This window comes from Lepisma saccharinum, chromosome 4, assembly GCF_977018435.1.
Source record: "Lepisma saccharinum chromosome 4, izLepSacc3.1, whole genome shotgun sequence".
Lineage (NCBI taxonomy): Eukaryota > Metazoa > Arthropoda > Insecta > Zygentoma > Lepismatidae > Lepisma > Lepisma saccharinum.
In genome coordinates this window covers 76,149,561-76,176,976 of record NC_139232.1, presented here as the reverse complement: position 1 = coordinate 76,176,976, position 27,416 = coordinate 76,149,561, and the positions used below count along the sequence as shown (strand labels likewise).

Genomic DNA, 27,416 nt, shown 5'->3' with positions numbered 1-27,416 from the left:
GATAGAATATTATATTTTCATGGCTCATAGCATTGAATTTGTTGTCCTCTACACACTGTGAAAGTTGTCGTTGTTCCCTGTGTATTTATGTTCAAGACAATTACAAGTAGCAAAGAAGAAAAGTTGCAGTAAAATAAATTCCGATTGACAGAATCTCGTAAATAATATTGTACTTATTTCTTTAGCGTTTTGGAAAAATAACAGCATCTGTCAGGCAAATTTTTGACAAAAGATAACACTCTTATGCTGTGAAGTGGATTCACCTATTTCCATTATATTCATTAATCGTAAGCCATTATATGACTGGCAGAATCGACATCATTTGCAGGAAAACGAAAACTGATGTTGGGGAGAGAAAACGAAGTTTTTATCCTTCTGCTTACTGATAGCGAAGAGACCACGATGCGGTGCGGGTGGAAAGCTAAAAGTCCCCTTCCCTTTCCCCTTATGGTTGATTGTATTGCAGGTCATTAAGGGACCTTTGTTCCATAATGTCAAGAGTATACAAAATTCCCCTTCATGAAAATTAATGTTAAACATTAGTGACACTATAATCGAAGAAATCACTCAATTCAAGGGGATCCTATTTGCCGAGTGTGAAACGCTTGTTTTTGACTCATAAAAAATTCAAGACAATTTTTAAAATGTACACAGTGTTCTACAGAATGTACTACATAACCAGTACAATGACTATAGTGGCGCAAGAGCCTTCCTTTGTAGCAAGTAGTGTCTGGGCCGAGACGAAAAAAGTCGGGACATGAATTAGAAGAAATGGACAGCGCCGACTAAATCGAGACGACTGTTAGTCTTGCATCGATGGTTGTAAAACTAAAATTACCAAATATTGCAGACTTCTGGACCATGTTTCTGTCCAGAAACAACACATTCATTTGAACAAGGAAATAGTTGAAATTCTTCTAAAATTTGAAAAATCACATAAATGTTATTTTTGTAGGTTTTTATAGATTTAAATTACCCCTTGACCATCCCTTGAGTACGGGCGCCTAATGTATTTGGATCTGTTGCTAGGAAGTTTGAACTGCTTAGTTTTTAGTATCCCACATCTATGTTTTGGTAATAGTGATGCATGAGGTAGAGAGAGGGAGTGAATATTTGATTTGTGTTACTTAGCGTCGAATATCTGCCACTTCTAGCTAACCGCGATGAAAAGAATGAGTGATGATATCTTCATATGAAATTAATGAAGGAACGGATTTGGGTTCGAACGCGGAACCCCTGGCGTCCTAGAGCGTTGAGCCATGCTGAAAATTTTGTCTACTGTTTTCAGTAGATCTATAGGTGTTTTGAAACATCTACTGTGTTTAGATTTTCGAACAGATATAAATAAAAATTGTTAATAAGGATGAATGAAATGTAATACTTATAGCCACCATTTTAAGCTAAAAGCACTACATACATAATAAATATAATACTGAAGAAGTTATTTTCACTTGTAATATCTCTCCTGTACTGTTTTCAGTAGATATATAGGTGTCTTGAAACATCTACTGTGTTTAGATTTTCAAATAGATATAAAAACAAATTGTAAATCAGGAGGAATAAAAAGTTATAAATACAGCCAAGCCAATATGTTGAGTTGCGTACACTGTACACAATATTACATGTAATACTGAAGAGAGTATTTCACTTGTATTTCTTCTACTGTACATGTACAGTGGGCCTTCTGAACTTGTTCAGTAGGAAACAATCAGTGGTCAGAAGTAGCGAGCTATACTTGTAGCGTCGCTACTGTAGCTAGCTACAAAATTTGTAGCTGTAGCTGTAGCGACGCTACATTTTGAAAATTGTAGTTGTAGCGGTAGCGAAGCTACAAAATTCATGTAGTTGTAGCGAAAATTTCGGTACAGCTACATTTTTTCTCAGCATTTTGAGGTGAATTTTGAATGTGGCAATAGCGTCAGAAAAATCGACAATAACCCTTAATTTTGCAGGAGGTTCATTAAGACAGTCTATTACATGGAAATACAGATTATCTCGATTGTAGATTATAGATGTCTGCGTAATTTATTTAATTAGCATCTGAATAATTCGTATATCCAGATAACTAACTGACATACGTGTATATGAATATATTCCGGCTAACAGCTACGTTTCTTTAGCTGCATCGCTATTTTGTGGAGAAACATGCCTCGATTGCTGCACCACTGGAAAAAAGTGCCTCGTTTGCGTCACCCTCGGAACAAATCCTGTGGATATTCATGGTGTAAGAGACACCAAAATGTCATTAATTGCTGTGTAAGACACAACTTGCAGTGCAAAAAGGAGCGATGGATTTTCCACTGCACTGACAAGGGAATAGTGCCAGCAATAAATGGCTCAGTACGTTAACAGCATTGATCATCACAGTATATAGGATCTCACCAGCAAGAAATTATTGTTACAAGAATAATAGAGTTTCTGGAATTACAATTATTTTGGGATAGTATTTTGTTCACAAATTTTAAAATTACAATACGTTTAGAACACTCAGGTTTACACGACAGTTTCCTCAATATTTTTTTCATATTGCAAAAAGTATGTACGAGTTATTGACTTTCCTGCAGAAACGACAATTTTCTTTAGTTAATATACATAGTTTTCAAATTTATGTATTTCTCCTACTTTTACGTCACTTTTCTGTAACTTTTGCTAATCATGACATCATCATCATCATCCTTCGCCGTTTCCTGCCTCTGGCTGGTTCGGCATAGAAGTCAAGCCTCTCCATTTTTTCCTGGTCTTTCACCACTCCTCTCTTTTCAAGGTGATCCAATCTTGTCCTCTTCTCCTAACACTCTCCACTATCTGCTCTTTCCACCGACATCTTGGTCTCCCCCTTGGCCTTATTCCCACTCCTTGTGCATTGTAAACTCTTACTGGTAGTCTTTCTGCATCCATCCTCTTCATGTGTCCAAACCATCTCATCTGTGCCTGATCTATTCTGTCCTGAAGCTTCACTACACCCACTGTCTGTCGGATCTCCTCATTTCTTATTCTATCTCTTCTAGTCTTCCTCAAAAGACTCTTAAAAATTTAATCTCCACTGCCTGCATATTTTCTTTGTCTCTCTATGTCATTGTCCAAGTCTCTGCTCCATACGTAATTATTGGCACATAGTATGTGTTATATATTACCTTCTTGCATTTCATAGGTACATCCCTGTTCCTTATTAATCTTCGAATGCTTTGATAGAGTCTACCACCCATTTGTCCTCTTCTGTTTACCTCCTCATCTATTCTTCCGCTTCTCTCAATCAAGACAATGAGGATGAATGGTTTATTTAATTATTCTCTTATCTATAGTCGCTTTCTGCCACTTTCGGCTAATTGTGAGAACGAGGAAGAATGATGAATGATGAGCAGTGCGGGAAATGGAGGAGCAGGAGGATCTCATCCTCCCAACTTGGCGTCTTTCCTAGTTTTTGTTTTGAGTCCATTTTATGCATGGATAATCTGATCGAGACTGGATCCTAACCACTATGTGCCTCCGCTGGGTATCGAACCTGGGGCCCTTTTGTAGTCAAAGGGCTCCAGGTACTTTTCATTCAAAATGATGACTTCATATCAGTCATATAAAAAAAAAAAAAAAAAAAAAATATTTATTCTCAAGAAAAATATGTTGATGTGAACATAAATATGTAATCCTACCAAATTTTATGTGTGTATAGTTGTAATAATTAATTTGGGTAACACCCTAATTGCAATATTCATATATCAAATTTCAATTGATATGCCACTTGCATAGGTTTGGTATTCTCACAAACTATAGTAAAAATAAGTAACTGAAGTAACACTGCTATCAAAATTATGGAATGACTGGAATCATGATAATAAATAACAGAATCTACCTACCAGTAGTAGGGCATTTTATAATACCCATATGGTTTTCATTTTTTTATGCAGAAGTAGCGCAAAAAGTAGCGAAGTAGCGAGTAGCGAACAGGAGTAGCGTAGCGAGCTACTTTTAGGTAAATGTAGCTGTAGCTGTAGCGAAGCTACATTTTGGAAGAGTAGATGTAGCTGTAGCGGAGCTACTTTTAAAATGTAGCGTTCTGATCACTGGAAACAATTGAGTTTCAGTAGATTTCCGAGACACACAGTAGAGTACAGTTGATAACAGTAGATTCTGTCTACTGAAAACAGTAGAAATTTCTAGCACCCCACCACACCACGGAGGTTGGCTAGTGAAAGATGTAGGACAGCTTACTGGGCCAGTTATCAAACAGGATGAAAATGTGATAGTATTTCACATTTATTATTTCTGTTAGAAAGTGATAGAAGTTGTAGTTTGATACGGGTTACACTAGACATCTTGTGAAGCGTAAATATAAATTTCAAATCTTATGAATTATTTCTCTTATGTAAACGCATCAAATATGATAAGCAACATACTGTACATGTGTGTTTTGAAAAATGAATTATGCACAAGAAAAGGTAAGTGATAACCCCGATTGTTGGCATGATATCGATTCCATAGCATACTATTGTATTTCGAATTTTTAGCGGCAGTAAAAATAGGCAAAAGGCAAATGCCATTTTGATCGGCGAAGCTATGGAAGATGGCTTGTAGTACTGAAACAAGAACTGGACGAGCAAATAGTTACTAAGAAAAGTTGTTCACCTTGATATCATCTACACACTGTGAAAGTTGTCGGTGTTGTACGGCGGCACCCTGTTTATATAGGTTCAAGAAAATTACAAGTAGAAAAAGTTGCAGTAAACTAAATATGATTCAAATCTCTCAAATTATTTTCATTTTCTTGTTATAGTTATATTACACTGTGTCTGTAACTAACATTGTATGTTAAAATACCTGAGGCACAACCTAATTTTTTGACAAAAAATGTATCAACTCTTCTGCTGTGGAGTGGATTCTCCTAATTTTATTCATAAATCTTAAGCCATTCTGTGGCAGAAACCTGTATCAGCATAAATAACCCTCATGCAGTGACGACGGCAGAGGGGGGAGGCGCCCCTCCCAGCCAGACACTTCGCCTCCCCCTAACTGAAGTTAATGAAATATCGAATAATAAGAGAGTTCATTTCTAAGAGTATGACGATCTTCACCTTTTCTAAGTGGTGTATTCTGCATGATATCACTTTTCCTGCTTAACAAATATTAATTTATATGTGTGTGTGTGACTTTCGTTCAAGATTCGAGTGCCGACCTGGGCATAGGAGAGTTGATTGGTTTGACTTGATGTTTTAAGTACACTTTGTGCACAGTAAGGCTAAACGGGACTGGACATACAGTTCAAAGTGGAATCCGAACCACTATGTGCCTCCGCCGGGTATCGAACCCGGGACCCCTCGATTACAAGGCGACGACGCTACCATGCGCCATCGGGGAGGCCTGGGCATAGGCGACTTCTCGTTCATTTGTCCTGTAATCGTCGCGATTAACCTAAGTTTTAACCAGTTTTAAGAACTGGAAAAAGGCGTTAAATGTGAATGGTTTTAAAACATCACGAACATTCTGAGGACCGCAAGACATCATCTGCAGTACGGGCAAATTATTCTAATCGTGGGTCGTTAGTGACAACGCTAATTAGTAAAAGACATTCAAATGTGATTCAAGATTTGGTTGGTTGGTTGATTTGGTGTCTTAAGTCCACTTTATGCACAGTAAGGCTAATCGGGACTGGACCTACAGTTTACAGTGGCTCCACCGGGTATCAAACCCGGGACCAAAGGTGATCCAATAAAACCGACACTGCATGTCAGTTGTGGATGCATCGCGTATTCTTACTATTCAGGGACTTGATTTTCGAGATGATGAGTGTGAGACAAAAGTTAACAAAGGGAATTTCTTCTATACTCTTGAAACTAATTTCAAAGTGAGGGGATATTATTCGGAAATGTATTGAACTTGAACCTTAAAATGCAAATTACACTCAAAATTCGGTCCAAAACAAATTAATCTGCGTAATGTCCACACTTATTCTCAGCAAAATAAGGCAGGAAGTGGAAGAGGTGAAAGTATTCGCACTAATGTCATGAAACAAAAGACGTTGCGAGAAAGGAACGAGACAGATATTTGTATCGCGGGCAGGTAAAATAACGCTTTTTAAGATTTGCCACTTCTTCTTCTTTTTGGCTCACACCACGTTTGCGATTTCTAGTCAAACTATGATCCAAACTGTTGTTGAATATCGTCCACTTTCTTCGTATCACTAATGACTTATTGAATGTTGTAGTCCATTCTGTTCCTATGGTATAACTGTCTTTCGAGGTCTTATTGATTTATATTGTCGTGCGGATCATCATGGTTGTTTAGATTGTAAACCTATGTTTTCATAGCGAAACTATAAAGAATCCAAATAACTGCAGTACGAGGTTCAGATATTAACGTAGATAAGGATATCGGAAATGGTTGGTACCTGTGCGTGTTGTAAGTTTTTATATAGTGTTTAATTATCTTCTCCGCATTGGCAGGAAGTTGATGGCACAATCTTTAAATGAGCCAAATGTTGATTTATTAATACATGGCCTGTACGCATTCTTAATATAAAAACAACCACTGGCCGATGTAAATTCATGTTTTGGTACCAAGGTCTAAGATTTCTGACTTGAGCATGCCACTTATAGGATGTGGCATTTTGTAGCTCTATTTTGCACCACTCCTCCCACTGCTTTTGTAAACTTATATTTTACTCTGGATTTGCCACTCTTCAATCATTAGATGCAGGTTCGCTCTTTCTCGTACATATCAAAATCGAATAACTTCTTCCCAAAAATTCCATAGGTGCGTCTAATTGTGTAGCACAAAAATACGTTGGAGTGGTAGAGTGAGAGGTGCACAAGGGTCAGAATATTTCTTGAATTATGAGATAATTGAAACCTTTTCCAGATTTTTATTCGTGTAACGCAGACTTCGACCAAAACTCTTAAGCGTTACGAATATGGAACGAAAGTACTCTACTTAATGGATTTCTTCGAAATCCTAGGAAAGTATAAATTTGCATTTCACAAGGTTCACACTCTAGTTGTATTCTCTGTAACAATTCCAGTTTCCAATCCAGCGTGTGAAAGAACCCTTTCGTATTTGAAACCTTTGAAAAACTTTGCTCGAAACAGAATGCTGGATGCCAGCTGCCTCATTTGGCTGTCCTTACTATTGAGAAGGTGGACAATGTGTTCTCCAAAGCACATAGAGCAGAATTCTTCTACAGGAGAATTCCACTTCACTAAGTGACTTTCGTTGTTTCTAATACTTAAGAAAATTAATTTCTTCCAACGTCATGTTTATTTTTCAAGAAAATTAAATCCTTCGAAACATTTTTTTCGTATTTTATATTATTATTTCCTAACTTGAATATTTATATCAGTAGTTTCATTTCAAGAAAGACGATGAATTATAAAATTATAAATGCCTTCCAATACTGAAATAGGCCACTAGAAACAACGCAACTACCGGCAGTTCCCACGAATAATAAATAAATAAATAATAATGCCTTCATTAAAGCAAATCATATGGAGATGAACTCGTAATCAAGAAGTAAATTTAGGAAGTAAACGTCCACTCTGAATAAAGGACAAACACAAAACACCCAATAATAATAATAATTATTATTATTATTACAAGTATTATTATTATATATTTATATATAGTGTTTTCGGGCGTTTTAATGTAACTGCCCCCAGCAATATTTTGTCGCCCTCCTTCCGCTTACCCCCCTTCGCCCCCAGTCACTTTTCCCTGGCGCCGTCACTGCCCTGATGCTTGGGCTTTGTAGTTTTGTAGGCTTCTGCTCAGTGGTGGCGATAAGCGTCCCAGGGACCTGAAAATCATGACACGCCCTAGCGAGATGAAGTGGAGAAAGCACACAAACAAACCCTCCCCAAATTAAAATTAACCGGAATGTTAATCGAAGAAATCATTCATTAATCGCGGGGTCCCATGAGCGTCGGCAGGGAAAGTCGAACGGGTCCAACCCCCATCTCTGAAAATTGTCATCGTTCATTTCAAGTTACAAAAACTCAGAAAGTTTGATATTTTTATTGTTACGAGGGTTGCTATTTATGTATCCGGAATAACAAACAAGAAAAATATGTATCATTGAAAATGGTTTTATTGTTTTTCAAAATATTCTCCATGATGATCGATGCACTTTTGCATACGTTTGAACCAATTCTCATAGCACTTTGTCCATTCCGATTGAGGTATCTCGAAAACATGCATTTTGAACGCGTCAATCGCTTCTTCTGGCGTCGAAAATCGTTGACCACGTAACTTATTCTTCACGTACGGGAAATCATTGGCCGCGGTGGCTCAGTCGGTAACGCGTCTGACTACCATGCTCAAGGTCCCGGGTTCGATCCCCGGCCGGTTCAAATCCGGGAACTTTTCTAACGTTGGAAGCGGCCCCGGCGCCCACCCAGTGTCGAATAACATGGGTACCTGGGGGGTAAAGGCGGTCAGGGGCGTGATGCTGATCACATCACCCCAACTCATGACCGGATCAAGAAAGTGTGGGGCGTTACCCCCACACCCCCTATACGCCTTCATGGCGTGGTGCTAAGCACAGGGGAGCACTTTACTTTAAATCAAGGCTATACGGCGGATGACCCATCAATTCAATGTTTTCACTGAGTTGTTTGGACCGATGTGTGACAACTGGCATTGTCATGGTGAAGAATGATCATGCGTCGCTGTTTGTTTTTTTCTGATTTCCCAAAGACTTCTGGCAAACAAATGGTTGTGTACCATTCAGAATTGACGGTTCTACGATTCTCTAGTAGCACTGTAGCCACATGTCCATTTTCCCCCCAAAAACAGGCGACCATTTGCTTCGAAGTGCTACTTGCACGAACAACTTTTGTTGGATTTGGCTCATCTTGGAACACAAAAACCGTCGACTGCTGTTTGCTTTCGGGCTCATATGCATAGATCCAAGCTTCGTCATCCTTGTAGATGTTATACACGGCTTTTAAAGCACCACGATTGTATTTTGTGAGTATTTGTTTGCACCAATCGACACGAGCCTTTTTTTTGAGCGATTGTCAAATTATGCGGGATCCAACGCGAACAAATCATCTTCACGGCTAAATGTTCATGCAATATCTTATGTATGCTAGTTATACTAATCCACAGGGATACCTCAATCTCACGATATGTCACATGACGATCTTGCATTATCAGTTCTCGCACAGCATCAATGTTTTCTGGCACAACAACCGATTTTGGACGGCCTTCTTTAGATTCGTCCGTGAGCGAACGACGGCCACGATTAAATTCACTAAACCAGTGATATACAGTGCTTTTAGATGGTGCTTCATCGCCAAAAGTCGAAGTGAGTTGATCGATGCACTGTTGTTGAGATAATCCACGTCGAAAGTCGTAGAAAATCATTGCTCGAAAATATTATCGAGTTTATTCCATTGTTGGCCTTCGATGAAATTTTCAAGTCCCTATAACAAACAAAAATAGCATCCGTAAGCACAATGTTCTGGGTACATATACCATAGGAATGTCCAACTTTACGATGGATATATTAGAGTGCGCGTCAAATCTCCTGCATATGGCGACAGCCAATAGCAGCGCAGTGCAGCGGTGCCATGTCGAAATCCCACACGGAAAAGAGACAGCGTGGTTGAGCGAAACGCCTTGTCACGGAACTAGGCAACGCCGCACGTCTATGATTCGCTCGTGCTGTTCAGCCGTTCAAGGTCATATGCAGGAGATTTGACGCGCACTTTAGATGTTACCTAGCTACATTAGTGTTGCCAGTTCCGGATACATAAATAGCAACCTATGTAATAGCAGAAAAAAAGAGCCAATTTAGTTAGTATTAAAAGAGAATAACCGTAGGAAAAACGTGCTTTAGATCGAAAATATTGAGTGCAAAGTAAAGGAAGTAGGTTGTTTTCATATTCTACAATTTAATGCAAAGAATAAATTATTCAAGAATTCTCAAAATTCCAAAAATTACAGTTTCAGGTGAGAGGTCCACATAACAAACTTTATGAGTAAAATTTTCCCCTAACTTTTAAAGAGTTTTCTTAGCCGGAGGCTTGTAAACGTTAAAATAATAACTATGACACTAACTGTATGAAATGTTAAAACAACGGTAATATATTTAAGCCTTGTTTCCTCATTAAAAACACTAAAGTTGCTGACCAAGGCAGTTTATTGAAATTTAGAAATGTTACATGTAAAGTGTTTTTAAATCTTATAAAACAACGGTTGTTCTGGATAATGTGGTGGATCGAGTAGCAAAGTTTCCCCCTTTAAATAATAAATAATACTAATATCTAATAAAATGTACATATTTTTATTAGTTTATTGATTGAGTTGAAAATTGTGGGTGCCTCAGCAATTGGGCTAGTCACATTATACGGGGCCCAGCCCCTTAAAGTAAAGTAAAGTGCTCCCCTGTGCTTTGCACCACGCCATGAAGGCGTATAGGGGGTGTGGGGTTAGGGCCCCACACTTTCTTGATCACGGCCGAGCTGGGGGTGATGTGATCAGAACCACGCCCCTGGCCGCCTTTACCCCCCAGAGTTTCCTCCAGGTACCCACTTTATACGACGCTGGGTGGGCGCCGGAGCCGTTCCCCCGCCGGGGATCGAACTCGGGTCTCTCACATGGTAGTCAGACGGCCTAACGACTGAGCTACCGCCGTAAGTAAAATAAACACATGTCTGAGGACTAAATTATTCTTACACGAGTTAAAAGCTGAGGCTGTAAAGGGGCACTCAGCACATATAAGGACAAAACACAGAACAACACATACACAGCCCTACAGAGGATTATACTCGCCGTAGGCCCAAACGCCAGAACCTCGTTGGCCTGCAAAAAGCAGTTACCAGGGTGCACTACGTGGAAGTTAGATTGAAATTTGGGTGGCTTACCAGGTCACCCCTTACACGCCCTTTTATTAGTTTCTCGGTTTTTTTTATTGTATAATAAAATTTACAACCTTGATAATATTTTTCATTGTTATTATTTCTATTTTTATCGATGGCCTGACACACACTGCAAACATTTCTGGTGACGCTCGTGCGGGGTCACTATTTGTTTGTCGAGTGTCAAACATTTTTGACCAATAAAAATATAATACAATTGCTGGAGTTCACCCAAGAACTTTTTGGTAGCAAAATTACATCACTAGTTGCTCCGTGTCCAGGTTTAGCCGCCATTTAACCAAATTATACATTATGGGAGTTCACGCACGCACTTTACATGTCTCCTATCCCGTTAAGAGGAAGGAGGGGCACTTGCCACGACTTTCTCCCCCCGAGCCACGGCAATGTATGCTACAGGAACCGGATTTTCAGTCTCAATGGATACACGGAGCATCCATTCATGTTTTGAGCTACAATATCCTCCTACGACACATCAGATTGCACGTTTTTTCCCATGCCGTTCCCCGATCGTCCAGCTGGCATGACTCAGCTCCGCAAGAAATCCAAAAGCCAATGACCTTGACAGAAAGGGACGTCCTGCGAGGAATAACGTCTCTGTTTTGCCACCGTTTGAAAATTAAGGCCAGCGCATTCTTTCGTGGTGACCAATCTTACGGAAAAGATCAGCAGCTTGAACTGTTTTCGACTTGGGATCGAGCTCGCGCAGCACATGGAAGTTTGCGGCTAGGCAAAGAACAGCAACTCCATGTTCCGAAGGTTACCGAAACTTCCCGAGAAATCCCGACGGACAAACGTCAAACTTTACGTACTTGATGAGGTGTGTGCATCGAGCAAAGTAGTGAAGTGGAACTGATTTTTGAATGACCGGAGAAATAAGTCTGTTGAAGAAATAAGTATCATTTTCTTCATGAGAGCGAATATAGGAGTGTGTTGTGAATCGGTAGTGCAGTGGGAGTGTTGAAATAGTGAGTTTTCTCAAGAGAAAAAGATGAGGTGGAGGCTGGATTGAAATTCATTCCGCGAGGCGAACTGCCAGCACCAGCTACATTGACAGTGTGATCACGTGTGTTCGGAAGAATCTCGATGCAAACGCACCGGTATACTCAGCGCCTGGAACAGTGTTTGTTTACCCTTCGTGCTTCTGTTGCTTGCCCTGTGACCTACCGCATTTGCTGTTCATCTTCATGGATGATTCATTGTCGTTGCCCCACACAACACAAGATCATACGCTGCCCCAATTGATAAAAAGCAAAATCAAACGAAACATCAAATCAGTGAAAAGGGTAAGTAAGTTTTCAGTTATTCGTGGCCCGTGGCTTGGTCAATGACTTCGAGTTATTCGTTTTTGAAGGTCGTTATTGAAATGTATAGGCAGCATGCTCTTCAGATATAAACAGTGGTCAGTGATGACGTTAAAGGGGTCAGGATGGACCAGGTCTCTCCAGAAAAGTGGCATTTTTAAAAATAATTAGGTGCTGGCTCCACACTGCCAGTGAAATTGGATTCACAGGATAGGAAAAAGTATTATCTGATTTTCTGGGGAAGAGTTGGACTAAAGTTGCCCTCTGGGCTTGTGAACTTTGATTCTACGTCTGCGCTGTAAATGAATCAGGACTTGACGTGCATTTCGTAAATTATAAATTGATGGCAATGGCAGCTTGTGGTTTGGCACGTTGGTAGAGCCCAAGGTCCGTGGTAGAGCCAAGGAAAGAAATATTCCTCCCCCTGTAGCGCCGATTGAAGGAGGACAGTTGTCCCCCCTCACTTTTTGTCCCCGCACCACGGTATCTTATCTTAATGCTAAACTTTGTCTATCAAGAGAAAGTACTGTCCTTGCCCCCATTTGTGCACCCAATCGCCGATACTACCTCCCCCGATAGCGTAGTGGTAACGTCATAGCATTGCAATCCTACTTATAACTGTGGTCAGAAAAAGTGGCAGAAAAACAAAGTAAAATAAATAAATCAATCAGTCCTGATTAGCCTATCCTTGTATAAAGTGAGCTTCAAATACATATTTGCACACAGCGTGGTTTTTGGAAAATTTCTATTCAGACGAAATTCCAGTAGTTTCCTTGTGAATTGTACGTTTAGTACCCCCCCCCCCCCCCCAGAAGTACCAGAAATTTAGTAGTTGTGCCAGGGCGACGCCCGTATGTGTGTATATGTATAGCGGGTGGGAGGTTAGGCGATCGTCGTGGTCACTCCACTCCATGATCCTGAAAATTGCAAATCCAGCGAGTTAGCACCTGATTAGTGAAATGTGGAGGCGCCCCGTCGTGCTGAAAAATGCCTAGAAACTCCCCCCTCCTCATTCAGAACCAACGGCATGATAACGTCGTGCAGCATTTCAAGGTACATGTCAGCTGTGAGATTGACGTCGATCAAGATCGGTCCAGCGATCCGTGTTGTTGCTGTTGGGCAAGATTTTGGTCAGTGTACTTGAGATATTTTAATGCTTTGCTTTGGAAATGACGGAAAAGAAAAAGGGAGCACAGTCACTGTTTTCTCGACACAATATGGTGGTAACAGGCCTTTGGTTTCTACCAATAAGTTTTTTTTTTTTTTTTTTGCTGTCTTCCATAAAGAAACCCGTTCTTATTAACTGCACAGGAAATGCTTCCCCTCATAAGAGTAAATGACTTCTGCTCTCGACTCGGAAGTTTTCCCACTGCTCTCAAGGGTTCATGTAGGAAAACAATTCATAAAGCACACGACGAAGAGGTTTCACCTCTACGTTCTGAAACCAAAGAGCAATTTTTCAGGAATGTTCGCCTTGGCTTCCTTATCTCTTGGTATGTAGATCGCTAGTTGTGTTTTTTCCCCTGCTGCTAGTTCACAGAGTGCATGTTTCATAGCGTGCATGTTTCACAATTAAGGTCGATATAAGCAAGACTTACTCAACTGCTTGCCTTGCAAAACATTATATGAAACGAATTATAATCTATTCTTTGTACATTTTCATTTGCATAATTGTGACATTTATGTACTACGTTATGGATGCATTTATGACTGAAGTTGCAGCAGGGAGAAGGTATCATTAGCTGTGCAATAACTTTGTGAAAAGGAAAGATAATAGTATATAATTTATTTAGGGTTATGTTCATATCTGTATTTATTTTCACCGACCTCCGTGGCAGAATGGTTAGCACAACGCACTGAGACGTCGGGGGTTCGGGGCTCCAATCACGGCATGAGTGCTCTTTGTGATTTTCACTTTCTTCAATTTCATTATATTTACTCATCCTCATCTTCGCGATTAGCCAAAAGTGGCAGAAAAGCCAAGTAAAATAAATAAAGTAAATCATATATTTATTTTTGCTCTTCAGAACATTCACTATTTTTACGTAAGAGCAACCTATGGCCAGCGGCGGCGCCGGGATTAATCTTCAGGGGGTGCGGAATGAAATTTAGGGGGTGTGACGTTGAAAATAAAGAAAACATGAAATGTACATGTATGTTTTAGTCCCTAAATCATATATATCAAATTATCAATCAACTTTTAGTAGGCTTGGTTTGATTTGAGTTGGTGTTTTAAGTCCACTTTATGCACAGTAAGGCTAATCGGGACTGGACCTACGGTTTAAAGTGGGATCCGAACCACTGTGCCATGTGCCTCCACCGGGTATCGAACCCGGGACCCCTTGATTACAAGGCGACGACGCTAACACTGCTCCATCGGGGAGGCCTTTTAGTAGGCATCTATGATAATATGCTAATGAAAGTGAAGAATACGAGCGGTTTGCTTCATCTTAGCAGAACAATGACGTTTGTAAATTTGAAAATAACAGCATGTTCAAGGGAGACCAAAGACATATATTTAGACGACTGGCAGATTTTTGCCATGGAGAAGGAGAAGGAATCAAGGCAAGACATTTTTCCACGGAGAGGGGTCGGTATATTTGTCCCCATCTAGTGTTGCTCACTCCCTCTAAAAAAAATCCTTCTGTTTGAAGTTATCATGTTCCTGCAACGCTCTTATAATAATTAACATAAATGACCGTGACTGAAATGTAAAATTTTAGATTGGCATCCCTTGCTTTAAGTCCACTTTATGCACATATAGGCTAATAGGGACTGGACCTACAGTTTAAAGTGGGATTCGAACCACTATGTGCCTCCACTGGTTATCGAACCTGGTATCCCTTTGATTACAACCAATTGAGGTACAAAATTCACTTATTAATCAACTGTTAAATACGTTGTATAGATGACAACAACTGCTGAGTACTAAGTTTGTGTGCGTTTGGTAAAAGAAAGAAATCGCTACTGTGCAACCTAAAGTTCTGCAATTTTAAATAGAAAATAACACAATAAATACGAAATCATGTAGTAACTTCCATGTAATTATCATCTCACTTTTTTGGACTGCTTCACTTTTCTGAAAATGTTCCGTTGCTTTGTTATTGAATTTTTTGTTATTGTTATTCTGAATACCCTGAGATGGTACACAAAACACAATTTCATAGGGTTTATTATGCCAAGCTTTGTTGCCGTCGTCTTCTGACCCCATTTTTCAGCTGGGTTTTTCTTTCGACATCACTGACCAGTGGGACGTATAACCTGTGATTTATCCGTAGCCCCTAACACCCCCCCTTCCTCTCCAATATCTTAAACACATCCCTATTTTTTTTTCACGAAGTTTCAATGGATGGTCTTTCTTGCCTTAAATTTACCCTTACACGCCTAAATATGAACTTACACCTCTCAGATGGAAAATTCTGTATAAACCCCTGCCGGAAAGTTTCATATCCGTTATTATACCTATATACGTAGAGTTCATTTTTCAAGTGTCTGGTAGGTTGGTATCATCGTGGTTAACAAACTGCACAGATAAACAACTTTACCTAAATTCAGTCTAGAATAGTGTTTGGATCATCGGACGCATTTCATGCTAGCCGCCCCCCCCCCCCCCCCCCCGTGGCGGAGTGGTTAGCACATCGCGCTACGACGCCAGGGGTTCCGGGTTCGAATCCTGGCCTGGGTATGAATATTTGCGAGTATCCACTCATCAATTTCATCATATCATGACTCATTCCCATCTTCGCAAATTAGCCAAAAGTGGCACAAGAAGCGAAGTAGAATAAAGCAAATCAATCAATCATTCAAAGCATTTCATGCTAACTAGCTAACACATTTGTGTGTATGTTTATTTGCGTATATACATGACACATCAAACACATCAATAAGGAATTTAAGCTGAAATTTAATAGAGGGATGCTGGGGATTCCCCACTTCACTAGATCTAGAATCAGGGGGAGTGTGCCCGGTCTGTCCGTCAATTCACACTCTGACACATAATTATTCTACGTCATCGAAATTATCCGCTTTCTTTTGTTATTATGCTGTGTAACGCTTATACCTTTCACTGGATGTCGACGAAATTTCGGTTTACTTTCTTCTGTAACAATATTTTCTGACAGCGTCCTTCCTTCTACTTATATAATTGACATTTTTTCCTCAGCCTATCGTAATCTCTGCGCTCTCTGGACCCATTCTTCTTCAGTTGATATCAGTGCTGTAGTTTGTTTCATTTGCCCAGGGTGCAATTCAACCAGATTGTTACCATTCTCTTGAGTTTAAGTGGTCTCTCTTCCATTTCTTCTGGGTGTTTGTCTAAGGGAGCATTCAGACCGAAGCGACAATGCGACGCCGGAGAGGGGCGGCTCACGAAAGCGAGAAGTGACACGGGCCCCTTCAGTCTACGAAAAAGCATTCGCCGCACAACAGACCGAGACGACACAATGCACGCTATTGAGAAAACAACGACCCAGTCCGAGCGACACATGCAGCTTATCGCGTGTCGTTTCGATCTGAAAGCTCCCTATGACTGAAAATGTAACAAATTCTATATCAGATTGTTACTACAGGAAACAGTTGTGAACGTGTTGCCAGATCGCCAGTAGTAGTGTAAATTAGTGGTTTCAAAATAATACTTAGTAGGTATCGTCTTTTAGCCTCTTTTTTTATCAATTGAATATCAGTTTTTGACATATTTTGACAATTTTTTGTCGATGTTTTAGCGTTTAGCGATGTTTTAGTAAAATTTCCCTTTTTTCCCACTTATACTTGGTAGGTATGCATTTGTATCCTCTTTTTTTATCAATTGAATATCAGTTTTTGACATATTTTGACAATTTTTTGTCGATGTTTTAGCGTTTAGCGATGTTTTAGTAAAATTTCCCTTTTTTCCCACCTCACACTTGTAGGTATATCACGATCTTACGTGATATAACTTAACCTATTTTTTTTTTATTACGTGCTAAACTACACGAGAGCCTCTACGTGCTTTGACCTACTTTAGAGTAGACCCAAATAGACAGTTCAGCGCCATTAATTGAGGTTCAGTGTTGCCAACCCAACCCAAGAAAATTTCACCATGGTGATATTTTACAGGCGAAGCTAACCTACAATTAGGAGTTGGCAACACTGACTAGTTGCTTCACAAACCTCTTGTTTTTTTAACATATGATATTTCACAGGCGAGGCTAACCTACAAGTTACAAGTTGACGGCGTAGCCTTCTATAAGATGACAAGTATGCAGTAAGATGAAGAAGACGACGCCAACTGGCAATAGCGGTGTTAATGCTTCCTCCTCTCTACCCCCCCCCCAACCCTCTTCTTACCGGCCCTCCTCCCTTATGGCGGGAACCCAACGGTTCTGGCGCGGTCCTTTTAATTTTTTTATTTTACGACGTTTTACGGACTAAACTAACCTGCAATGAGAGAAAAGTGGACAGAAAAAAAGTTCTGGCATCACTTTTTAAGCTATATTTTTTACCTCCTGCTCTTATGCTAACCTCGCCCTTTGACCTATATTTTTGAAATGACTTTCCTATAAGTCTGCTGTCTCCTCTCACTGTAAAGGTCCCCTCAGTGTAATCTACTACGACCTTGTACTATCAGCGTAATCTACCACGGTGTGTTTTTTTTTTTTTTAAACTCGTGTGATCTTCTACAATGTGTGGTACAAATCTTTCAAGACGTTCAACTTGTTTTCCAGAACCGTATAATGCAGCACCAAGTAATTGATGTTGCAGTGTATGATGAAGAAGGTTGGGATGATGCAGCAGAATCGATAGATCAGACCCCAGCCGAGAAAGTAATGCGTGTGGAAACGATGCTGGGTCGTCCACGTGAATTCGTTCAGAATGTGGCTGTCGCAGACGGTGTTCGGAAAAATCGTTCGCAAGTACATGGCCGGATCCTTTCCGAAAACCTTCTCGAAAACGTGACGCCAAGCCAGAGCGTTGATGCAGTCGCTTTTGAAACTAGCCAGCTGGGGCCGGACAGATCGAGCTACCTCCCCAAATCTAATTGAGTCGCGTGCCTCTCCACGAACTCCAAATAAGCCTTCGCCGTGGACCACACGATGCTCGTGACGATCTGTTTGACCGAATCCGTCGTGCGATATCCCGTGTCGAAGTATTCGCTCCACGCTTTCTTCAGGATCGTGAGCAGAAAATTTCTCTCTCGCACGTCTATGGCGGTCCTCAACCCTTTGAATTGCACCTCGTCGCTGTCGGCCAGCTGCACGACGTACTTTTTCTTGGTTAGCGCGAAAAAGTTTTTCAGTACGAATTCGACCTTCACCCGCAATTCGGGAACCAACCGCTCGTGCAGGTGATCGATCAAGCTAGCCTGATCGCGTTTATCCATGAGGATGAAAAGCGAATCCGTGTCCATGTACATCATGCGCGGTCGCTGGGGTTCGAGGGGAAATTTTCGACCACGTCGCGCGATTTCAGTAGGATGGTTCGTGACAGAAAAGTAACGATGGGGACGCGGAAGCGGGTGTTCTTCGAAACGAACGAGCCCCCAACGTTTTTCCCGTACGGCCTTCGAACGTAAGGTTGGTTCACGTGAGCGCGAATTTCTTCGGGAATGTCTTTCAGTTCGTACATCTGACCGTACATGCTGTTCATCATCAACTTCGCCGTGTTCTGTTTCGCGTCCATTTCGAGAAATTTTTGCCCGGCGGCAAGGTCTTCTTGCAGTTCTTGGCTTCCTTGATTTTTTTGCGCAAGATCATGATCTTGCGGATGCACATGGCGTTGAGCGTGTGGGGCGAAAAATACACGTGCAGATCCGCTTCCGTGCAGCCGGTTGGGGATTCGTGCTGCCGCGATAAACGTCCACTTCCGTGCTTGGAACGTTCCGGTGTGGAATTCACGCCCTTCAACGTGAACTTGGAGTGGCGAGAGCCCCGTTGCGACCATGACACTCGGGTAGAGGGGACGTATGAACCCCGAGAAAATTCTATATAAAATAACATACCTGGAAATTATATTCACAATAGATTGAATTTCGTTTTTTTTGTATTCGCACTCAAGAAATTCTATATAAAATAACATACCTGAAATTCTGGCATCCACCACCAGTTTTTCAATCTTAAAAAATAATAAAACTGAATGTGTTACTTGTGGGAAGCTAATCTCAAGGAACAATTTATCGGTACACAGGGCAAGATGTAGCGATACAGGTTCGAGAATTAATCGTTCGTTACCTTCTAAGCCTTGTGCTCGATGCGGAAAGATGATCAGTATTGCAAATTTAAGTAAACACCTCAAAATTTGCAAACCATCGACCGAACAAGGAACATTGAAAAGAAAAATCGATAATTCAGAAACGGAAGCTTCCACTTCCAAACAAGTAAAATTATCCGATGAACGCAAACCAATTAGATCTGCATTTAACCGTCATATTCAGGATTTCTCTTTTACTTCGGAACCAGGCTGCGACATTCTTTGTTTCTTGCGTGAAACGAAAACATCCGTGATAAATATTCTAAAAAATAAATTGGAAAATAATTCCATAAAAGTATACGTTGATCTATTTTCCGAATACGAAAAAGTCGATGGTACAACAAGAGTTTTTTTATCATCGAACAAAAAACCAGGCTCTTCATTTGGCGGACGTCGGTAATTTGGACGAATTTTATTCTGATCTTTCAAATGAACTGGTTAAGAAACACGACGATTTCGAGGTTAAGGGTCGGGATGGTCTCTGTGTGGAAGTCCTCACACGTTAATCGTTTACGTGAACCAATTCTCGACTCTTCGCGCTTCCAGCTACGTTCCTCTTCCACCGAACATTCAACACAAGAGGGCTGTGTTAAATATACAGAACAGCGATAACAAGTGTTTCCTTTGGTGTATATTGGCTGCACTGCATCCTGTTTATTGCAAAAATAATCCACAGTGGGTTGGACATTACAAACAATACGAGTCCGAGTTTGAAAGTGTAATGTCTGGCATCGAATACCCTGTGACATTGTCGGATATTAACAAAGTTTGAAAATCGTGCAAGAAAACGCATCGCTATTAATGTGTATTCCTTCACGTCAGATAAATATCTCGTGCATCCCGTCAGGATAAGCGATGTCGACGATGACGATGCTCGTGTGATTAATCTTCTAATTTCAAACGACAGTGTTCACCATTACTGTCTCATTCGTCCTCTATCACATTTGGTTAGAAGTCAAACTACCAAGTATGCAAACCACATCGAAGTTTGCCCGAGATGCCTAACCACGTTCGACGATCAAAAACAAGTCGATTATCGAAAATACACCGGACGTCAGATTGCTATCGATAAGCTTGCCGAACATAAAATATATTGCGGCAACAATGTTGATGCTCGAAAAGAACGAAGTGGAAGAATTTAGGATGCACAAGGCGTTGTTGGAACATCCGACCATCATCGTTGCTGATTTCGAGGCGTTCCTCAAACCACTCTCATACTGCGATCCGGATCCCGAAGTTTCTTCCACCACACCTTACCAGCTTCACGAACCAAACAGTTTCGGTTACGTTGTCGTGCGACAGGATAAAATAGATGAACCGTACGTATACCGAGGACCCGATGCAATCGAACGCTTCTTCGAAAAGATGATCGAGGAGGTTGGGAAAATTGGATGCATGCTGCAAACATCGAAACCGATGCTTCCGTTATCTGCTATCGAACTTCAAATTACTATGACACTGTCAAGTGTCCTGTGTGCGATAACCACTTCACAGACGACAATCGTAAAGTGTTTCACCATTCGCATACGGACTGTCGCTTCATAAGCGGAATCTGTAATGCATGCAACCTCAAAATCCAAAAACCAAAATTCGTCCCCATATTCTTTCACAATGGTTCTAATTACGACTTTCATCCCTTAATTAGGAAACTCGGATACGACGCTCAAAAAAGTAGATATTCTTGCTCAAAACGAAGAACGATACATCTCTATAAGTAAGAAAGTTATGATTCCTGAGACTAAAAATACCATCGAGATGAGGTTTCTGGATTCATACAGATTTCTCTCTGCCAGCCTGGACGCTCTTGCCAGCAAACTTTTAGACGAACAATTCAAAATTACAAAAGCTAGTTTTCCCAACGTAGACATAGAACTCGTTAGACGTAAAGGGATTTATCCTTACGAATATGTTAGTGATAATTCTAAATTTAATGACGACGCCCTCCCACTTCCAAGAGAATTTTACAGCAGACTCAGAGAGAAAGGTATCACGGACGAAGAATACCAACACGCGCAACTCATGTGGGAGAAATTAGAATGTAGGACACTCGGAGACTACCACGATGTCTACTTAAAATTAGACGTAACGATACTCGCGGATGTTTTTCAAGCGTTCAGGAAAACGGCAACGAATATTTATAAATTAGATCCAGCGTATTTCTACAGCCTACCGGGATTAGCGTGGTCGGCAATGTTATTCCAGACAAAGGTCAAGCTGGAACTGATATCGGACGTGGACATGTTACTTTTCATCGAGAGGGGGATTCGAGGCGGGATGGTACACTCGAAATCGAATGAAACGCCCCCCCTTACGGTTATGCAACCCGGAATTTTATATCATCTAGTTTCGCCAGGAATAGCAGCTCGCGAGAAGCGTAGTGTTTCCAACTCTTGAATCTAGCCACAGATTCACGCGACCGGGTGGAGATCTTGCTTTCCTCTTGATTTGATTTTAACGGACAAGAAGTTTATTTTGAGAATGTCTCTGGTAATAATAACAAGTGTTATTAACATTTATGCTTGAGTTTTTTATTATTCTTTTACCACTTCCGAACGAATATGTGAAGATTTTTTTTTTTTTTCATTTTGCAATAACGCTTTCGGCATTTTTCCTTCAGAGTTATTCTTCTTGTTTTTAAATTTTTGGCGACATCTGATGTGGAAAAAGTTCCACGAAGTTTGTTTTAAGTGTAAATGCATCTGGACATACAGTGTAGAGTGGGATTCGAACAACATATTCCGTCGCGAATCGAACCAGCGATGTTTTCTTTCCACGTTTATTAAAATTTGCTTCCTTCAGCCTACTTCCGATTGTTGTATATTTTAATTCGTATTCCCGTTTTTTTTTCATTTGCATTGTTCGAGCCGTGATAACTTTCTCTCTTAATCTGGTTATTCGAATACTTTTATACTTAATTTTTTTTCCTTTTCTCGATTTTCCCTTCGCACTCATGACAGATTTCGGTATCGCGCTTTTCCATATTTTCAGTAATTTAATTCTTTGACTATTTTTAATTTGCTCTTAGTCCGAATCAAGAAAATATGTTAGGAAATGTTTCCCGTGTAAATCTTATTGTATGGTGGTGTAAAATTGATGCCAGCTTTTTCTTGCGATAAGGGTTTTGAAAGTGCAAGGGCCTCATTTATTAACCATGGTGGGAAGGGGGGGGGCGGAGGAGTGCCAGAAACCTTTCAGTCGGAGTATGCCTGAAACGAAAAGTATAGATCGACCACAACGAAAAAAATCCTTGGGACGAAAAGTACCCGCGCAGATGTCCCTTCTTCCCTTCAGCTCGGGCCATAAGGAAGCATGGTCTGCTCTCCCCCGCCCCTCCTCGCGGGAGTACGGTGCACAGGATTCGTGGGTCTGCGCAGGTTGTTTTGCTTGTGGTTCCACTCTTCCATCAGCAGGTGGGCTGCTGAGAAGGCTAGGCTATCTGCGAGTGAGGGGGAGGGGGTGACGAGCAACACTGCCACAGCGAGTCGCTGTAAATGATTTCGTCGTCTGTGCTGGGTGAAACCGGTTCTTGGTGCTCCTACACTTTTCCGATACATTTCTGCCAGCCTTTCTAGGGAAGCGAGGTCATATGTTCCAGATTCGAACTCTGGTCAGGCATGAATGTATCACTGAGTTTGTCCCGTCACAATTTTATAAATTGATAATTCATCCGTATTATCGCGATTAACTCAAGAGGCAGAAGAGTGATGTGAAATAACCGAAATAGAAATTGATGCATTTGTGCCTGGTGCTAGTGTAACGACGAAGTTAACTCTTTATAAATGATGAAATAGGTAGCCCTTGCGCTCAAATACACTTATACCTTGGCACAAAAAAAAAAAAAATCAACTTATCGTTGATCTCTTACTACATTTGGAATACAGCCAAGAGCGATGTAAAGCAATGCAATTACATTGTGAATGTTTCACATCCTATAGTCTTTCTTTTTCTCGTAGCGGGGGCGGGGGTTCATTCATTACAAATATCTAGGAAAGGATTTAGCAGCAATCCGTGATATACTTAAATATCATAACATGCTGCGTAGCCAGGGTTCTTGGTCCTAGCCTCTGATAATGAGTTTTTCTTTTTTCTTGTTTCTTCAATCTTCATCAATTTCCCTGAAGCATCATTCTTCCTCTGTCGCCATTGGCTGGCTATATGTAAAAGTTGACATAAAATTAGTAAATTTTGAAAAGAAAACACAAGGATCTGCTTTTCTCATAGCTCGCCAAACATGCACATTTCTGTATTTTATGCTTTCAGCGCTATCATTATTCTTGGCAGGCAATGGAATTGAAGCAACTCTCACAACTAACGTAAACTACATGTCACTCAGGCATGACAATTCTCGCGGACAAAGAGGATTTTTTTGTCACATGGTAGCGCAATAACTATCTTCTGGCCTCCTACATTTAAATCCGTACTTTTTATTCCAGTTGAGTGATTGACTCACAATTTTGCCATTGAAGGTTTGGGTTGTATTTGGGTTATACGTATTGTGTTTTTGGTGCGCTATGAAAAAAGCAATCCCAAAGGTTCGCACTGAACAGAAAATTGTGTGCTTTTCCTCTCTCTCTCTCTCTCTCTCTCTCTCTCTCTCTCTCTTCCAACTTCGTCCCTCTCTCTCACCCCACGTCCCCACTATTTAGGTAAACTGTTGTTAGAAACATATTTTCCGAAAAATATCCACATTGAAAATAATATTCCCCAATTGTTTTGATAGGGCATTTCTATTGCTCCGAACGAATTATCTCCGTAAGAGGACTAGGGCCTCCCCTATGGCGCAATCGTAGAGTCGTCATCTTTAATCAAGGGGTCCCGGGTTCGATACCCGGTGGAGGAACATAGTGGTTCGGAACCCACTATAAACTGTAGGTCCAGCCCCAATTAGCCTTTCTGTGCACAAAGTGGACTTAAAAAACAACAATTCAATTCAATTCAATTGCATCATCTTATCAATATTTTTAAATCTGCATGCACCTGCTTAATTTAATAGATTATACATTTATATTCATTGCGGGCAGAAATGTGCGAGATAACAATGCATTTTTTTCAGGGAATGCATGAGTCAATAATAATGTATATTTTACGGTATATACTCTTTTATATTGCATTGATTCAATAGTATCCTTATTTCCTAAAGCAAGCGTGAGTTTCTTTGCACACACCACGCAGGCCCTGCTTGACGTAAATCTCAGATGCAGTAACTTCACGGTTGCCTTTTGCCACCACGCTTTGGCTTTAATTCGAGCCCCGGTGGGTGCTTCGTTCGAGATCCTGCAGCAGTTTTACTCGTATCTATGCCTTGAGCATGCCACTTGCAACGGAACCAATAAAATGAAACTTTCTGCACCGGAATGGGCGTGAAACTCTACATGCACCAATGATAAGGTGTTTTCAAGAAGCATCTGCCACGTGCAGCGTGTCCCTTCGGTCCGAATGTTCCTTTACGATATAATTTAATCATGTCTTACACTTCGGAATTTCCAAGAGAGAAGATAGTCCGTATGTTCTTGTGCGGCGGATCTGCACTACTGATACGACCCTTGGTGTGGACGATTCATGCGTCAGGCGTTGGATTCGTTGTTACGAGGAAGAAGGGGACCAAGGAATGAAGTCAAGACCCAACAAAGGCCGGCCGAGGAAGACAACCAGGGAAGAAGATGCAGGTATCATTGAGATGAGCGAAGGCAATCCCTTCATGGCTACAACGAAGATTCGCCAAGAGTTTAAACTGGAGTGCCATGCTGCAACAGTTCGGCACCGTCGAGCGGCAAAGAAAGAAGCAATGATGCATTTCCATCACGAAGCACGGATCAGTTTTGCTTTACAATATTTAACAGCTCCTCAAGAATTTTGGCATAACGTAATTTTGAGCGACGAGAAAGTATTTTCTTCTGACGAAAATGGTCAGGTTTATGTTTGGAGGCACGACAACACTCGCTACGGCCCCGAGAACATTTCTACCCATGCTAGGAGTGGCAGGATATACGTGGCGGTGTGGGGATGGATCAGTTCGTCTGGAGTAGGTGGATTGTTTGAAGTGTCCTCGAGAATGAATTCGCAGGAATACGTCACAGTGCTGGAAAACCACATGCTTCCCAGCGTGCGAGAGAGACACCTTGAAGATGAGATTTCGCACGTGACTTTCGATCAAGACAACAGCAGCGTCCATACATCGAAAGCGAACACCATCTGGTTTAATCAGCACCCAGGAATTTCAAGAGTAGATTGGCCAGCGAAGTCTCCCAATCGAAAACATTTGAGCGTTGATGGTGAGAGTGGGAACCTAGACAGCTGAGAACAATGAAAGCTCTACTGGCTCACGTGTTTGATGTTTGGGAGAGTTTAAGGAGAAGACCAAACATCTGCTCGTGGAATCCTTGCCTCGTCGACTAGATACAGTGCTTGAATCCAACGAGGGTGGACACAGTATTGAAACCCCGCACGGTTTAACCGATGTTCTTTGCTACATCCCAGAACAAAACTAATTACACACATCTCAATATGCAACTTATGTTTCCAATTCTTTCTTATTGATACCTTGGTGCTCATGGTTACTTTTTCACACACCTGCACAATGGTTCTTTAATTTCCCGTCGCTCTTTCAGCCGGCGCGGGAACCACCTTTATGGCAGTGATCCTCTGTTGCCGCGTTTGCCTACGTAGGAACTCGTGGCCAAACAACGAATTAGGTCTACCGCTTGGGCAAGAAGCGGCAACTTTACAAAGCCCTTCTCCCCGAAGCAGCCAGCAGGGAAACAGGATTTTGTCGAAATAACTCTTCTGCTCTGAGAATGAACACAGGTTCTAACAGCGTTTCGACTTAATTGGACATTATCCATTGTTTTTCTTTTTGATTGACTATATATTCTATCTATATATTTGGAGACATATCAAGAGATCACCTCTTCTCTCATCTTCAGGCGAACAATTTTTGCTATGTCTGTAGTGTGATTGGAACTATGACAGTCCGTGATTTTTTCCAAATCCGGTCCGCTAAGCAACCAGTCTTAGATGCCCATTCGAAATCGACAGCTATAGAGCAAAATATGTTTGAAGTGAAGAGTCTTATTGAATGAAACATAGCTCGACTTACCCTCACATTTGAATTTTTTTAGATAAATTGCTTGCACTTCGTATAGAAGGCACCACGAGACTGAAAATGCACACTATTTGGCATGGCAAATAGACCTTATTCCAGCTTCGCTGAAAGTTCGATGTAGTTGTCAGTCATTAAGTTCAACGCTCTCTGCGCGTGTGTTGTGATGGGTTACCGTGTTCCAATTTTGTTTTAATTCCATTTCATGCTTAAAAAGGCTACCCGAAGTGGGACCTACAGTTGAAAGTTGGATCCGAACCACTAGGCAGTTGTGTCTCCACCAGGAATCGAACCTGGGACTCCGTGATTATAGGGGGTTAACGCGTTCATAGCTTTACAGTTTCGTGAATTCAAGGAAGCCAAGGTGAGAAAAAAATGTGAAGAAATATCTTCTACACGGAGCTAACTGTGTGTATGTATGTAAAACTTTCTAGCACATCCATTTTCCTACCTTCATTTTATCATCATTACGTTGAATTTTGCACCAGTGATTTTTCACTACGTTCTAGGTCACGTCACTTTGAGTCGTAAAGTATTGTCTGTAATTCAGTTTTAGTATAGTTTGTAGCCTCTCATCCAAGAATTTTTAAGGTGGGAGAAGGAAGGGGGGGCTCAACTTCTGGAAAAAATAGTGCGAGTTCAATTGAGAATACGAAAATAGAGCGGAATGATTATATTGCTACAATATCTTCAGAAAAGTAAAGCGTAAAATTGAATTCAGCCTCTGAGTGAGTCCATGATATTGTTTATGTTTGAAGGTAATATATTAAACATGACTATCAGCATAACCGAACGCATATAATGAGATGATTTATTAGTGTTACCAGGCTAAAGGTGTGGAGTGCGGCCTGTTGCCTCGTTCATTACGGAATTCCACATGTAAAAATTGATCAGCTCTTATAGCTAGTAACCATTATAGGCTTA

The 27,416-nt window shown here is 40.9% G+C and overlaps 1 protein-coding gene across 1 annotated transcript in view; it reads left to right on the top strand.

Moving 5' to 3' along the window:
- Positions 1-11,531: 11,531 nt before the first annotated feature.
- The window catches only part of Exn (Ephexin), a 177,252-nt gene continuing 161,367 nt past the window's right edge, over positions 11,532-27,416 (top strand). Inside the window, exon 1 of the mRNA XM_083120790.1 lies at positions 11,532-12,151. The gene's annotated coding sequence lies outside the window, so the exon portion shown is untranslated. The remainder of the gene's footprint in view (positions 12,152-27,416) is intronic.